General features: G+C 32.0%; 1 long non-coding RNA gene across 1 annotated transcript; it reads left to right on the top strand.

The window, feature by feature from the left end:
* Nucleotides 1-1757: 1757 nt before the first annotated feature.
* LOC132295448 (uncharacterized) lies at nucleotides 1758-6940 on the top strand. Its single transcript, XR_009478471.1, has 3 exons — nucleotides 1758-1976; nucleotides 6390-6472; nucleotides 6619-6940. It is a non-coding gene; the product is annotated as an uncharacterized LOC132295448 (long non-coding RNA).
* Nucleotides 6941-16133: the final 9193 nt, after the last annotated feature.

Here is a 16133-nt window from a genome sequence, read left to right as displayed (position 1 = left end):
TATTTGTGTGTTCAAATTTCAATATATTTATTAAAACATATAGATTATTTATATAGAAATAAATTTGTAAATATATTTAAAATTTATAAAAATAAATTAAAAACAATGATAACCAAACATATTTTTTGTTTCTGTTTTATTTTTTTTTTTACAACAGTTGGAGTTACCAAACATGTTTTATTTTCAAAATTCTTGAAACACATGGCTTTACGAAACATGTTTTTCATATTTCTGTTTCCAACATGTCCACAGCAAAACATCGTTCCCAAACGTGCTTCTAATTTTTGCCAAAACACTCCAATAGTAAAAACATTATTTCTGTTTTAGCCAAAAACAAAACACCTAAAGCAAAACGCATGCCAAACGGGCCCTTAAGGTACTACTCCTAACTCTCTTATTTTTATATATATATATATATATATATATATATATATATATTTAAAATAACTTTGAAGTAATGCGTCCTATCCTCCACAAATCCATCAAATATGAGCAATTACATTTTTTTTGTTTTTGTTTTTTACAAGGTAAAAAGTGTTAGAAATTAGATTAGTAAATGCAAAAAGTGCTGAGAGAAAAGGTATATGAGCAATTACAAAGAGAAGATTTTCAAAATTTGTAATTTTTTTTAAAATACAAATTTTACAAAATAAAAACTCATTTTAGCACTTAACTCAAAAGAGGTCAATTATTTATTTAATACAGTTATTTTTAGCATTTAATTATGAATAAGTGAAGTGTTTATTTAATTAAGTCATTTTAGCATTTAGTTTTGAACAGATCAATTGTAAAAGGATTTCACTTTTAATGGAAGCACTGACACTTACAAAATAATAATAATTATACTCAATTTGAATATAATTATTTTATATTTTAGATGACCAATAACCCCTCCCCCCCTCTCTCTTTCTCTCCGTATGTGTGTGTGTTGAAGAATTAGCTTAATAATAAAATATAATCTTAATACAAGAAATATAACCGATTCAAATGATCAAAATTTTGAATTTAAATTGAACTGCATCGGTCAATTGCAATTCAATTATGTTTAATTTTAACAATTAATATGGTTTAATTTGATTTCAATATTTATAAAATTATAATGGTAAAATCGACTCAAATGAAACGGGACTTGGCATGGTCTGCTAAATAAATATGATGACTTGACATGACATGACGGTATAGAACTAAATATGATGAGATTTTAATCTATAACTATCGTTAGAAACGACAGCTTCGGGTTCACGCTAGAACCAACCCAAACAAGAAGGGACGGGACAAGACCCGATTGTGTGTGCAGGCGGAGAAATGATGAAACTTTTTTAGCAAGGATATATGATTAGTGGAAAATGAGAGACGGTGGCAAAATTATGTAAATATTTTAAATATTGAGGGTGACTTCAAAAGGCAATGAGACACTTGTCCTTGGTCAATGCTGTGCCTCTGAAATAAGCTACCAGTTTCATTTCTATTGGCTCTAGAGTCTAGACTTAGCTGTCTATAAATTTGGGTATAATAAGACAAATGAGACTCTTAAAAGCATCTTTACTTTATCACCATTTTGATTCGAGTAGTGATAGAATAGTCGAACGATTTCTCCCTAAGAAGTTTCGAATATGAGTTGGCAAAAGTCACGTCAAATTGTTTAAAATACGCAAATATTAAATGTTAAAACGTGAACGATTTCTCCCTAAGAAGTTTTGAATATGAGTTAGCAAAAGTCCCGTCAGGTTGTTCAAAATACGCAAATATTAAATGTTAAAACGTGGCTCACGTCGTAAAAAACTCTATTTTTTTTATTATTTATTATTAAAGTAATTTTATTTTTTTCTGCAGATCACGAACTCCATCTTTAGCACGAGGATGGAATCCATGTTATGATCTCAACGACGACAACTTTTCTTCTTCGAAGCCTTATCTTTCTGAAACACGGGACTCTGAAGCTAAGACCTATCTTTCTGAAGCACTTGACTCTGAAGGTAAGCCCTATTGGTTTTACAATTTCAAAACCCTAGTGGCGAGAATCTCTAATTATATATCCTTGACTCTTGTAAACTTTGTATTATTTGTTTCCCTCTCTTCCCGTCCCAAATCGCAATACATAACAGAGTATAGATGTAATACTCCGATATTGTAAAAAGGATTTCTTAATTAAATTAATTTATATTATATTATTATTATTATTTTTAAGTGATTTGTTTTATTTAATTAGGTGCTTGATAGTTGTGATTTGTTTTATTTAATTAAGTGCGTAGGTAAATTGTATTGTTTTAATTAAATTATATATTTTGTAATTTTATTTGTTAAATTTATACGGTGTTTGATTTGTGGAATGCTAGTTAGTGAAGTGTTTATTTGATTTGCGTGATTTTATGTTGGTGTACCTTTATTGTTAATTATTGGTAGCTATTAACTTTATTGTTAATTATTGGTAGCTATTAAATTTAATTTCATTATTTTAGGTATTTAAGTTATTTGTATTGGGATTAAAGGAAGTTGGACCAATGGATGTGGTATTGGGCTTGAAGGAAGCCTTGTTGGGTTAATTGGTAAAGGCCCGTGGTTGTGAGGATATTTAATAATTATCTTTGCATAATTATACCTATATAATTACATGTGTATATTAATTCATTATTAAATCATGTAGAGGGGTATATATGTCAATATAATTATATATTGATATATATAGGTATATATAATTTATTTAACTAATGGTTATTTATGGAAGGTAATATATATATGTTTATAGTAAAATATATGTATGTATATATATTATTTAAAAGATAAATATTATTTATTTTATATGATAATCCTAATGGGAAAAGGATTTAGTTTTTGTATGTATATAAATAGACACATAAGACTCTAGGGTTAGGAGTTTTTCCACGTTAGAAAAATAAGAGAATTAGAAAGAGAAGAAGAAGGGCTAACGAAGAGGAGGCCGGATCAAAGAACGTAAGAGGAGACCGGATTTGGAAAAGAAAAGGCGAGTTCTTCTCTACTTCTCCTCTTAGAACTCATAAACTTATCACCTTGATTATCGAAATTATAATTTTATTTTATTAAATTAAATTATTATTCAGATTGGAGGAGCATATTTATTCTTTACAAAATTATAGAATTAAACATGTGAATATATGTATGCATTATTCTGATAATTTAGATCTTGTAGGTGAGGTTAGGTTAATTAAATTTTATTTTTCTAAAATTTTTATATTTTGCGTTAACCTTGTGTAGCACGATTAATTAAATTAAATGGATTTTAATTTAATTGTATATGTTCATTTATGCCCAAAATAATAAATAGAGCTTTTGGGATTTTTCTGAGATTTTCTGAACAATTTCTGAAATTAATTTATATTTTTAATGTTAATTTAGAAATTGTTATATATATATATATATATATATATATATATATATATATATATATATATATATGTTAAATTGTTTAACAAACACACTGGAGGCGGCTAGTATTTGCGCATCAATAGGATTTTTATCCAGTGTGGTCGCGTACGTAGGAAAAGGGTGCACTCGTTGATCTAGGCCATAGGATTAATTTTATTTAGTTGGATTGATCTGGTGTGATGCGGTCCATTGTAAGTTGATACACATGCGGCATCAATGGTTAGATGTAGTTGATTAAGGGAGAGGATCCAGTGCATCGCGGCTTACCAAGAGCACCAAACAACAACCAATTAGGAGCTGCCAACACGCGCCGAGAGTGGCTCAGGCGCGTGAGGGCGCGTGCAGGCGCGTGGACGCGCCTGCCGGTAAGGGGAAGCGCGTGGAGGCGCGTGGGAGTAGTCTAGGGCTATGTGGCGGCGCGTGAAGGCGTGTGGGGATGCGTGTGAGGTCCTGGAAAGTTGCTTGAGACTCCGGTGAAGTTCCAGTATTTATCTTAAGCTTGTTAGGGTTAAAATTAATCATTAGAGGGTGTGTTCTTGATATTTTGAGAGCCTCAGAGTGTTACTAAGATACCTAGTAGCATTTAGTGGTATCAATATAATTAATTAAATATTGTTGCAATGAAAGGAGGCGTATATATGTGTATATATATGTAAATATGATTTTAAATAGTCAACGATTGGTATGGAATGTATGATACACACATATATATATATTACAAAATATATGTGTATATATATATTATTTAAGATTATTAAATATTATAAATCTTGTTTGGTATGACTTGATTCGTGTATGGTATGGTTGATTTAAAATCGTAATAGATACACGGTTATTAAATTAAGGACATGCTTATTATATGCATGTGAAATCTATGTATAATTATACCTAGAGTTAAGTTTAAAATTCATACATGGTTGAATTGTAGGCATGGATGAGTTGCCAAAGGCTTTGATATACTGCCTTATTGGTTATGAATAAATTTCATATATGGGAAGCATGGTTGAATTGCTAATTAATTGTAAAAGTAAATATAGTGAAGGAAGCATGGTTCAATTGCTAGTATATAAATAAATATATTTATAAATGGTATGGTTGATTTGCCGGTGCATATTTAAATTGCTATATGTGTAGATGACTAAATTACTGTTTAGGATAGAGTTAAGGTGAGTGGGGTTTACTTTATGAGAAAATTATAAAAGGGGGGGCTTGGTCTAGGTATGACTAATAATTAATTATTGGTGAGTGGTTTTGACAATTTAATGCCCTATTAACTGGTAGGATTCTTGCACTATATATATAAGTATTTATATATATTTGTAGCATCGTATATTAAAGTTAAAGCTTAATTAGGGATGGTTTTGGTAAAGATGATCTGTTTATTGGTTTTCAGAGGCTTGGTAGAGAGAACTTGCTCGTAGGGTTTAACCCGCGATTTATTTTTCAGGTTGTAGAAGGTCAAGTCTCAAGGTTGAGGATCCGCAGCTGGAGGACTTATCCATTCCTTCTATTTACTTAAAAGTAGGATATTAGTTTTGTTTCAGTTGATATTAGTACTTAATTGGTTGAAATTCTAAATAGTAACTTTGGTTAAGGGGTCCTTGAGTTACGGGATTCCCGAGTTGTAACCATTTGGAAGTTATTAATGGATTTACTATTAATTGGATTTCTTCAGCGTTTTATTTTATTCTTTATTTCATTTTGTAATCTGTGCTTGTTTAAATACTTTAATTGGTTTGATATCCCCTGATTTTGTGCGCGGACTTGATCAACCCGTGTTCCGAACTTAGGGGGTATTACAATAGATTACTATAGTTTTGAACATGGGTAGTTAAATGTGTGTATATTTTGAGTGCTTGAGTTCTTATTTAATATCTATTTTGTTAAAATCAATAGTTCTGCATGTGTTGACTTACTATTAAAATGGTTGATTGTTTCGGTGATTTGATATATATATATATATATATATATATACATATATATAAACTATAGTTCTATGAATTATGTTTTGTGAATTTTGAATTATGGAATGGTTTGATAAATGGATTCAATAATAATATAATTGCAATTGGTACTATGCTATGAGATATAGCACGCTGGCGAAAAGGAAGCTTGATTTCTTGCCCATATACTGGAGTGTTGATGGTCAAGACATTCTGCTGGGGTTCAGGCTAATTCTTATTCAAAACCTCCTTTTGACTTCTATTTGGTGAAAAGCCCACAATGCTAGCTATGTTTTTTTGACTCGCCTAATTAGTTCTTCTATTCAGGGTGTGGAAGCATAAGATTCTTTTATTTATTTGATAATGATTTGATATATTTCTTTCAAATGTTCAATGAATTTTATTTTGTGAATTTAGAATTATGAAATGGTTTGATGAATGGATTCGATATTAATATAATTGCAATTGCCTTCATTTTTTAGTTGACGAATGGCAGTGTAGAGAATGGGAGATTTCTGATTGCATTTTCTCTAATTAGTGTTTTCATAGTTGTATTGATAAATCTAGTGTTGACTGCCTTCATTATCTTGGCTGCTCTGATTATTAATCACCAATGGGTGGCATGAAGAGTCCAACCAGATGAACTATAGTGGTGTACATCCTTCTATGGTTTACTGGTATAAGTTATATTCAACTGGTTTAGATTTGACTGAATAACTAGTGGTGTTGGATTATAAAGAAATTTATTTTACCTTACAACTATCTTTGTCATCGGATTTATGGGGTTACCAGTGGTATGGCTCTCACCTTCTATTCATGTCTCAATGTCTCCCTTTGGGTAAATGATGGTTGCAGTAAATGCTTGTAAGTTGGATAGGTTTCTTTGCTAGTTGTTGTATACTTGGTGAACAGGGGTTTCCATGATCATGCATATAGGCTTTGCATAATTGGTTTTGAATAAGATCTCTTGTTTACCTTTTCAAAGACAATATATATATATAGATAGATTCATTGCCATTAACAACTATTTACGTAGTGTAGTTCAACTGCAAGATTGATCGAGGTTTGGCTGGCATGTGAAGCATCCAACAGTTCGTTTCTGATTCGGGTAAAACAACTTTGAGGTAACCCGAATACGTTTCCGCCGTTATTATTGTAATACTTGATTTCCTATAAATACAATTAATATGAATAGTTACTTCTTATTCTTTATACGCTATTTAACTATGATTACTCCAACTTTAATTAATTTTGTAAAATGTTTGGCCAGGAAAAGCAGAATGGTTACAGGCCATTGATCTGGGCATGCTCTACTTAATGGACTGTCACCGGGGGCTTTCATCCGTAAGAGGCTATTGAAGAAGTCACTGCAAAAGGCTATTGATCTAGGCATACTCGGTTTAACTCATGCGTTTTGGTTTCTCGTGGTTGTTTGGACTGTGTGATGGCAGCATTGTATTCATTTTGGAAATGTTAGATTTTCTTATTATTATTTTGGTTCCCGTTAAGTGAACTCATGTTGTAATATATTTTCATAGAATCATTATTGTAACCCCCTATTAGCAATCCAATTCTTAAATCCAAGTTCAATATATTGAATTTTGATGTATATTGCTCTATTTTAAAATGATGCTAGAATAGGTTGGCGTAATGAACTAAAATTTCTTAAGCAGCCTGAGAAATTTTTATTGAGAAATTTCTTAAGCAGCCTGCTAACCCATTACCCAACTCCAACCTTTGCATCTACTTCCACATCAGGAGGTGCTTTTATTTTTCTTGAGCCTCAGCTTCTGTTTCTAAACTTAGTTCATGCTTAAATAGCATAAAAACTGGAGGAGTTTGTTGAAGCACTTGTGGATCTCTTTGAAAGGCACAAAGCAAGAGTTGGCCATTCTAATATGAAATTAAGAATTTTTTTTTTTTTTTTTTTCTAAATGACACTAATAGATAACTTTCAGCAATTGCAATCAAACCAAAAATACCAATTATATATTGTAAGTGTCTCAAAAAGAGTTTAAAAAGTAATTTAAGATTCAGAATGCCATCACAATCCAGTACAGAAGGAAAAGGGGCAAAAGGGAAAAAGAGCTGGTGCATCCACCAATTTCTTCCAATTTCTATTTCTAGCTGGTGCATCCATCAATTTCTTCCAATTTCTATATCAAAACTGGTGCATCCATATCCAGAAAAAGAAGTTGGTGCATCCATTATAAGCACTTGATTGTAATCAAAACTAATTTGATTGTAAGCACTTCAAATAGAACCTGCAAAATCATTGAAAACAAAGTGGCTTTAGATAAGTAAAAATGCATTTGATAACCACTTATTTTTCACTCATAACTAAAACTTTTCATAAAATTATATACCTTAACTAAATCATTGGCTTCTAATTATTTTAACCGGTAAAAGAGCAACCATAAGTTGAAGTATTGGACCTGAATCTTTCATGATTCTGTAAAGTACAATGAATGATGTACAAAAAAATCATTAACCTCTTGAAACTGACAATGTTGAAAGGGAAATTAAAGGATAACGCATGCACTTAATTCTCAATTACCTCAAATGACTTCTCTGTAAGGTTGGAAAAATCATTAACCTCTTCAGCTTGCATTTCATTCCAATGTTGAGATGGATTAACCTGTTTAAAAAAATAAATAAATAGATGTTATAAATAAAATACAAAGTTTGCATTTCACCAAGTTCGATGTATACATTTATAAACTATAAATTGATTTAAATATGGACAATTCAATTACGGAATGACTTTCTTGTGTTGCCATCTTATCAAGAATTTCTGAAGTATGAGGACTTATGGTTGGTAAAACAACATCTTTCCCAGTAGTTGGAATGCTTTGATAAGCCTGCAAGAGAAATTTATGTTCATAATTAATAATATATGCAAGTAATGAGTAATTTACAATTTTAATCATATAACAGCAGATGATTGATTCTTAAAGTTTAAAAAAAAACTATTTGATCAGACCTAATACAATTCACCACAATTGACTAGTGGAAGATGTCTTACTATTGTCAATAGGTAAGTCATTATTAGAGAAATCTGAAGAAAGTATATTTCTTAATATTGATCAATTTGTTCTCTTTGTTTTACTAATAATATGTTACCTTTCTCCTTTTCGGCACTTGCAACTCATTTTGATCAATTTGGCCTCTCTGTTTTCCTTGAAAAACCTGTTAACAAATTATAGAAATAGAAACTTAATGTTGATAGATGAAAACCAACAAAATTGTAAAGGTAATAGTAAAGAAAAATAAAATAAAAGCATACCTTCTTTCCCTTTTTAGCCATTTTGTCAACAAGTGATTGTTTCCTGTTGGAAGGTGGGCGACCTTTCGTTTTTGCTTTTATAGGAGTGAGTAATTTCTTCTGAGAACGTGATGGTTCGTGAAGCTTATTACTACACTCCATTGTAGGTTGACCTACAACACTTGCTTGACTATCATGGCAACACGTGTCAAAGCTTAAGAGCTTTTTCTTTGTCTCTTTTAATAGATTCATTAAAAACTCACTTCTCATCCGACTCTACTCCAAGCTCTTGCACTTCATATAACAGTGGGCTTAAATAATTATTCCGTTGCCTTTGTTCACTATTACTGCAACCATCATATATATTTTTCACAAAAGTATACCCACGCTTGATGTCCTTCAGCCAACGGTCTAATATATAATGAGATGGAACCTCATTTACATTTTCTTGTATCATCACAGATATTGCATGCCTACATAAAATCCCTCGAAACTCAAACAAATGGCACAAGCATCGCACTTCACATTCACTTGTGTTGTAAAAAACCTCATAAGTTATCTCTTTCCGAGATATGTCATATTTTCCAAATTAATGTTCTCTGACTTCAAATGTAGAAATCGACTCTTATCTCTTAATAAGAGATGTATTGCAATACATCAATCCCCTAAATTCATCCTGGACATGCTTGAAAATATCATGGGTGTAAACATTTTGAAATTGCTTTTCAATGGAGAACTCAGTTACTGTTGGAATGGTAGAACTAAAAGATGCAAAATCTACTTTGTTTTCTTTTTCAACCTTACTTTTTAAGGCACTATCATACTGTTCAACAAATTGCTTCAAGGAGGTCTTTGAGTGGACATATCCATCAAAGAAAGCATTCATGCTTTCACTCCGTTGGGTAGTTGACATTCCAGCCCAAAAAATGCATTTCAAATAAACTGGAACCGAACGATGTCGATCATTATATAATGATTTCAATCAATCATTATTCTCAAGCTTGTAATTTTTAATCAATTCCATCCAACTTCTTTCAAACTCGTCACAATTCACGGATTCATATACAACACTTTTTAAGATTCTCTTAATTTCTTTATATTGGGCAAGTCCACCCAACTTCACAGGAATCTTTTGCATTATATGCCAAAGGCACAATCGATGAGAAGATTTTGGAAACACCTTTGCAACTGCTGCTTGAATGGCTTTGCATTGGTCTGTGATAATAGCTTTTGGAGCATGGCCTAACATGCATGTCAACCACGACTTAAATAACCAAATATAAGTTTCAGTATCCTCATTAGATAGCAAACCACAACCAAATAAACTGATTGCCCACGATGATTCACCCCAACAAATGGAGCAAAAGGCATGCCATACTTATTTGTCAAATAAGTAGTGTCAAAAGTGATAACATCTCTAAAAGACTCATATGCTGCCCTACATCTAGCATCAGCCCAAAAAACATTCTTTAAGCGTCCTTCCTCATCCATATCAATCATGTAAAAGAAATTTGGATTCCTATTTTGCATGCCACAAAAATACAAGGGCTTCAGTATATCCAATGCCAAGTCTTAGTTGCCTTGCTTTTGCAATGTAGTTCCTGCACTCCCTCTCACCAAATGATAATTTCTTATATCCACCACCTTCAACAACAAGTGACTGAAATTTTTTTCTTAGTGTTATACCTGCTAAATCATTCTATTCCAATCTTTTTTTCACATGAGAATTTAGTACTTTGTTACATCTATAGTGAACCTTTCCCAGACTTAAGGCATGATTATGGTTCAGATGGACACCATTAATAATGAACTTTCCATCATCCTTAGCTATAACATTGATTTTGGCCTTGCAGTTTGTCTTAGTTGAAGGCCTTGGATGAAAAGAATCTTTTGCCTTTGATTTTGTCTTACCATTTCGAGCACACGCCAGTGAAAAGTAACTTGCCTTTCCATTACTTCTACTTTTTGCACTTATTTTTGCTACATCAAAACCTTGAAGCTTCGCATACTTATTATAGTAATTATGAAGTTCTTCCTCAGACTCAAAAATCATCCCTACCTTGGGGTTTTCCACTTCATCCTTAACTAATTGATTTTTCTAACTCTTGGCTATTCACTATATCATTGTTATTACTCTCGAGATTGCAAGGGACATTTTTATCTTGGTTTAATGGCATTTCCATGTAAGAATCCTTCTCTATTCTCTTGAAAATATAAAATTCAACTGATCACCCAAGTAACCCTAACAATGTAAAATAGCAGTGCTCTGCAATAGTAAAATATATCAAGAGGGTTTTCAATAACTTGAGAACACATTTAAATTAACAATGTTCAATACATTAAAGTCTTCCAATGAAGAATAATTTCATTTTCTTATTATTAAGCAATATCAGTTACAAAACTCCATAAATAAAAAATGAAATTATTGTAAAAAAAAAAAAATTAATAATTTTCTCAAAACAATAGCCCATCAATATTACTTTTAAGAGGAAAGAGTATAAAACATTCATGGATATAAAAGTAGAACATGGCTAGACAAAATCACAGCTTTAATGAAGTAATATTATTTATCTTCATATATTTCTATGTTGAATAGATGTAACAAGAATTCCTTTGTAGAACGACAGAATAGATGAAACAAAGAGGAGCCTCTGAAAACTATGATTGCAAAAATGTAAAAACATACCTTTAATCTTGTAGGGGAGAGCTAGTGCTCAGGTTTAGCTCAGTAGATTAGAAACTAAGAATTCTTCTGTCAATTCGGATGCTGCTATGGCTGGGCTTCCGTATTCTTATGGAAGACCTGCAACTCAAAGTCAACAATCTCTCGTGCTTGTGTTTAGTGAGTACACCTAAACCCTCGATGCTTTTTTTGGGTGACTCACCAACCGACCCAATAGTGATCGATGGTCCCGATCAAAAAGAGCGTGCTAACTTCGACGGGACATTCCAACCTTACTTCGTGAGCAACTTCACAAGAACAAGATTATTGGATTTTTCTTCTTCTTTTGCAAAACTAGGTGGGATCTCTTTGTTCAATTTGGGAGACTTTTCAGTTTCCCGCGTGATCAAGAGATTGCGTGGAAACACTCTTCATCTTCCCGGGTAATTGAGAAGCCGACCCTTTTTTACAGCGTTAGCGAACTTTAAGCATCTGATTAGATTAAAGATTTTGTGTTTTAAATAATCTGACGTGGCTTTAGCCAAGTCAGATTCAGGAATGATTCGGGAAAACCATTCGGTGACCCTATCATTTTCCTTTTGATTCTCTCTCCCTAGCAAACCCTAGGAACCCAAATTTTTTTTTAAGGCAAATCATTTCAGCCTCCCCAGTCGCCTTCATCTCTATTATTGTTCTCCACCCTGAACTTCCCCCCTCTCTCTCTCTGTGCAACTGCAAACTACAAAATCTACAAGAATCAAAAGTTCAAAACCCATATATTTCAGTTTATCTATCTGTCTGCAAGAATCATTTCAGATTGTTCAAAAAAATCAAAACCCATATCGGCATATCATTTCAGATTGTTCAAAAAATCAAAACCCATATCTTTCAGTTTCCATCGCCCTCTATTCCAGTTCGGGTTCGCCGTTCGCAAGCTTCAGCCGCTGGCCCGCTGTCTCTCAACTGCTAACTTGTATGTATGGGTTTTGTTTTAATTTTTTTTCTACATCAACTAATCAAGGTTTGTAATTCTTGTTTTGCGTTTAAATCCTATTTGGTGAAATTTTTTATGATCTTTTTTTTTTAATATTTTTATTTTTTATACAATATAAAGTAACAAAATTTGCATTGCATTTTGAGGTAAAAATGCATTGCATTTTGAGTTAATCACTGTAATCTACATTTTATTTCAGCAAAGCAAATATATATATATATATATATATATATATTATTTCTATAACTTCTATTTCTGTTTTTTTTTTTTCTGTCAATTATGTGTACAAGAAAATTTGAATCTGGGCATGAAAAAAGAATCTAAATTGGATTGAATTGGATTTGAAATCTGCAGAGGTTGAATCTGAAACAATTTTTTTCAACATGCCAAGCTTTTTGAAGATTGAAATCTTTTCAGAACCAAAAAAAAAAAAAAAAAAAAAAAAAAAAAACATAACAAGAACTTTGACAACCAAAAGTACTTAATATAGGGTAAAGCTCTAAAGTTACTTCTTGAAAATTAAAATAGTTACAAAAAGCATGCTTTGGAGTGAATTCCATATATGGCATTTTTTTGGTAAAACATGCCATGAACTACCTCACACTCTGCTTCCACTAGTAGATTCTCAAATAGGATTAGTAAATTGGTCAAAAGAAGAAATAGGGTACTGAGTGGTGAATTGTTCAAAAATAAATTGGTATTTTTTTATTATTATTATTAACTACCCAAATAGGATTTTCTATGCCTTAATCAGTCAATTGTCTAAAAGAAACATTGTTAGTTAACTAAAATTGAATTAAACAACAGTTGATTTTGGTTGATACATTTTGATTTAGCCCACCCCATTGAGAAATCCTGGATGTTTTGTTTCACATAGAAATATAATTTGTGTAATGCACGAAGGATATATTCAATCTTTCTGCCATATTTTTATTTTCAAATTTTGGTTTTTGATTTTCTTTTGTTATTAGAATGCAGAATATCAGGGTATTGATTTGTTAATTTTGAAGATTATTCCTAAACTGATGCATTGTACTTTGTTATTGGATTAATTTAACATAAGAGCTGAGTATAATATGTGCTAATCACACCTCTTTCTACGGATATGTGTCCAACATTTTGACTGAAAGCATAGTTGGGTTGGATTGATACATAATACAGATAATTCTTGGATGGTGGTGTTTTAATTGTTATGAGTGAGATTCTGAAACCTCTTCCTCATAACTTGAGTGTTTTATTATTTTTAGGGTTAGCATCGGGCCTTAACATTTAGCAAGAACAAGGTTCAAGAAACATGTCTCCTCAGTCATCAGGTAACAAGCTCTTAGTTTTTCTAAAATTTTGATAGGCATTTTTAGCTATTGGTTAAGTTTATTTATTCATGTTTTACATACTGATTTTTTGTTTTTGTTTTTGTTTCTACATACATATATATAATATTGTTATGATGTGATGCTCGAACAATTTATTAATGGGAATTAAAGACTTGGAAGTTTAGTTTTCAATTTCAGAATACATGTTTTACAAGTTTATTAACGCTTTTAAAACTTTTCCTCTTTTGTCCTAATAATATAGGTCTCTTTTATGAAAGAAGAGAATTGATGGGAATGGGCGGAGATGGCAAAAAGAAAATAGGTATGTTTTTTTTGCCTAGCTAATTGAATTATATAAATCTCCTTATCGTTGTAGCAGTGATGTTGGTTTTAAAATGACTAATTATGATAGGAAGTCTCTTTTCAATTTATCTTTATCTTGATCAAATGTATATCTATGTAAGAGGATTACGTAATTCTAGATGACGATTCTATATGAGGATGTCAATGTCAACATTATGAGGATGTTATGTCAATGTTGACTCTAGTGATGACGACTGATGATGTTGATAATATGTTGATGCACTCAAATTAAGTCAAAGCACTTAGAATTGAAAGAGATTTAGAGTTGAAGACATATTATTGAGAATAATGTCTAATTCTTTTAGTTACAAGAATCTTCGGTCACTTCACACACGATTTTTCAGTTCCTGAAATTCTGAAACAATGGTATGTATTATGATTCATATACTTGGGCTCTATTCTTTTTCATCTCTCTAAACCCTAATTTTATCTGTGAAAAAGAAAAAGAAGACTATGCAATTTTAATTTATCAGTTTGAGCATTAACAGAGCTTCTGAAATGTTGAAACTGAAACATCAAAGAAGAGAGAGTCCACCAATAAGAATTACCCAACTTAGGACAAAATAATCTCTCTGAGTGTCTTGACTAATATTGGCATGAGAGACTTCTATAGATATGGACTAGTAGAGATAAAGATATATGGTTGAGAGTACAAAAGTGTGCAACAACTGCGAACCAATGAAAGGGTTGTGAGCTTTTGGCTTGTTTCACGCATGGGATCTTGGAAGTGTACAACAATGAAATGGAAAGCTTTGATGCACTCAAAGTTACAAGCAGAGACAATAATTAATATTATATATTTATAACTTACTTTACTAATCTAATATGATACTACGTATATCATACATATATACTAAATATATGTTTATAACTTTATACTTAGACTCATATATATTTTGATTTAGCCCACCCCAATGAGAAATTCTGGATCCGGCCTTGCTTATATGTGTTGTTTAATCTTCTTATATTGACAGCCATTATAGAGGTGTTTTTATTTTTATTTTTTTCTCTGTTTTCTTGCACGTTTCTTTCATATTGAATGTTATTGTTATCTCTTTTAGAATGTCAAAATGGGAGTCAAAAAGGGAGATTAAGGAAACCATGTACATACATGGATATAATTGCATAATTACCAAAAAGAGAGATGGTGAAAATTTTGATATTGCATATATCTAGGATCTAGACTGTAGGCATTTTGTTGTTCCATTTGACTATTCCATTTGACTTGAATACAAAACTGAACGATTTCACAGGCAACCACAAAATGGTTCACCAGAACCTGTTGAACTTCAAAGGATTTGACTCGGGAACACATAAGGCTTTGTTTGAGAACAGTACTCAAACAATTGAGCAATGGGTGAAGAAGAATCCTGTTCAGTTTGAAGATAAATCTCTTTAGTGTGAAGAGGAACTTGATCATTCAAGACCAACTCCTCGATGTCAAATGATAATTAGGTAATTATTGTTAGCTATTTATTTAGCAATTCAAGTTTGTAATCAATATGCTAACATTTTCTTTTATTAAGGGGGTTAGTTGATTTAGTTCTAAAGATGAATGAGGAAGTTTATTACACCAGTGCAGATTGGAGGGTTTTCATTACAAATGATACCCCAAAATTGCTGACTATTATCAAGGTTATTGAGCACACGAAGTTCGTACCATAAGGTTGGATCAAGGAAAAGCTCTTTCCGAATGAGAACCGGACACCTTTAGATATGAAGGAGTATACTTTTTTCTTGAGAATGAGCAATATGAATAGGTGATTTTGTTTCTGTGTCTTTGGTATACTAAATATGCTGTCTTCATTAATTTCCATTGTAATCATTTTTTTTCTTTGTTGCACTAATAGGGGGTGAAACTTCTGCTTCAGTATCATTCTGCACTCATGACTGGAAGACAAAGGGCATACTTCTTGGTGAGCGTTATATCTGAGAATAGACTCACTTGGGGCAGGCAGCGCCCAGCACATAGTGGATCTACTCCCCAAAAATTTAATACTACGACCGGGTGGATCCGACCCAGGTACAAGTTGGCGCGATAGGGTACCAACAAATTCACTTCCTGGGAATGTATTAAATAAAAATCTCCAGAGTTCTTGGGCTCATTATAGATTCCTTAGAGATTGAAATTGCCTGAAGGGAAGAGAAAAAAATCAGCCACAAATTATCCAGCGTGGGGAAAAGACAT

The sequence above is a fragment of the Cornus florida genome, unplaced genomic scaffold, assembly GCF_030987335.1.
Source record: "Cornus florida cultivar Cherokee Brave unplaced genomic scaffold, ASM3098733v1 CherokeeBrave_3.0.0_Hap2_Chr02, whole genome shotgun sequence".
Lineage (NCBI taxonomy): Eukaryota > Viridiplantae > Streptophyta > Magnoliopsida > Cornales > Cornaceae > Cornus > Cornus florida.
Note: the sequence above shows the minus strand (reverse complement) of the source record. Positions and strands in the feature narration are given on the sequence as shown.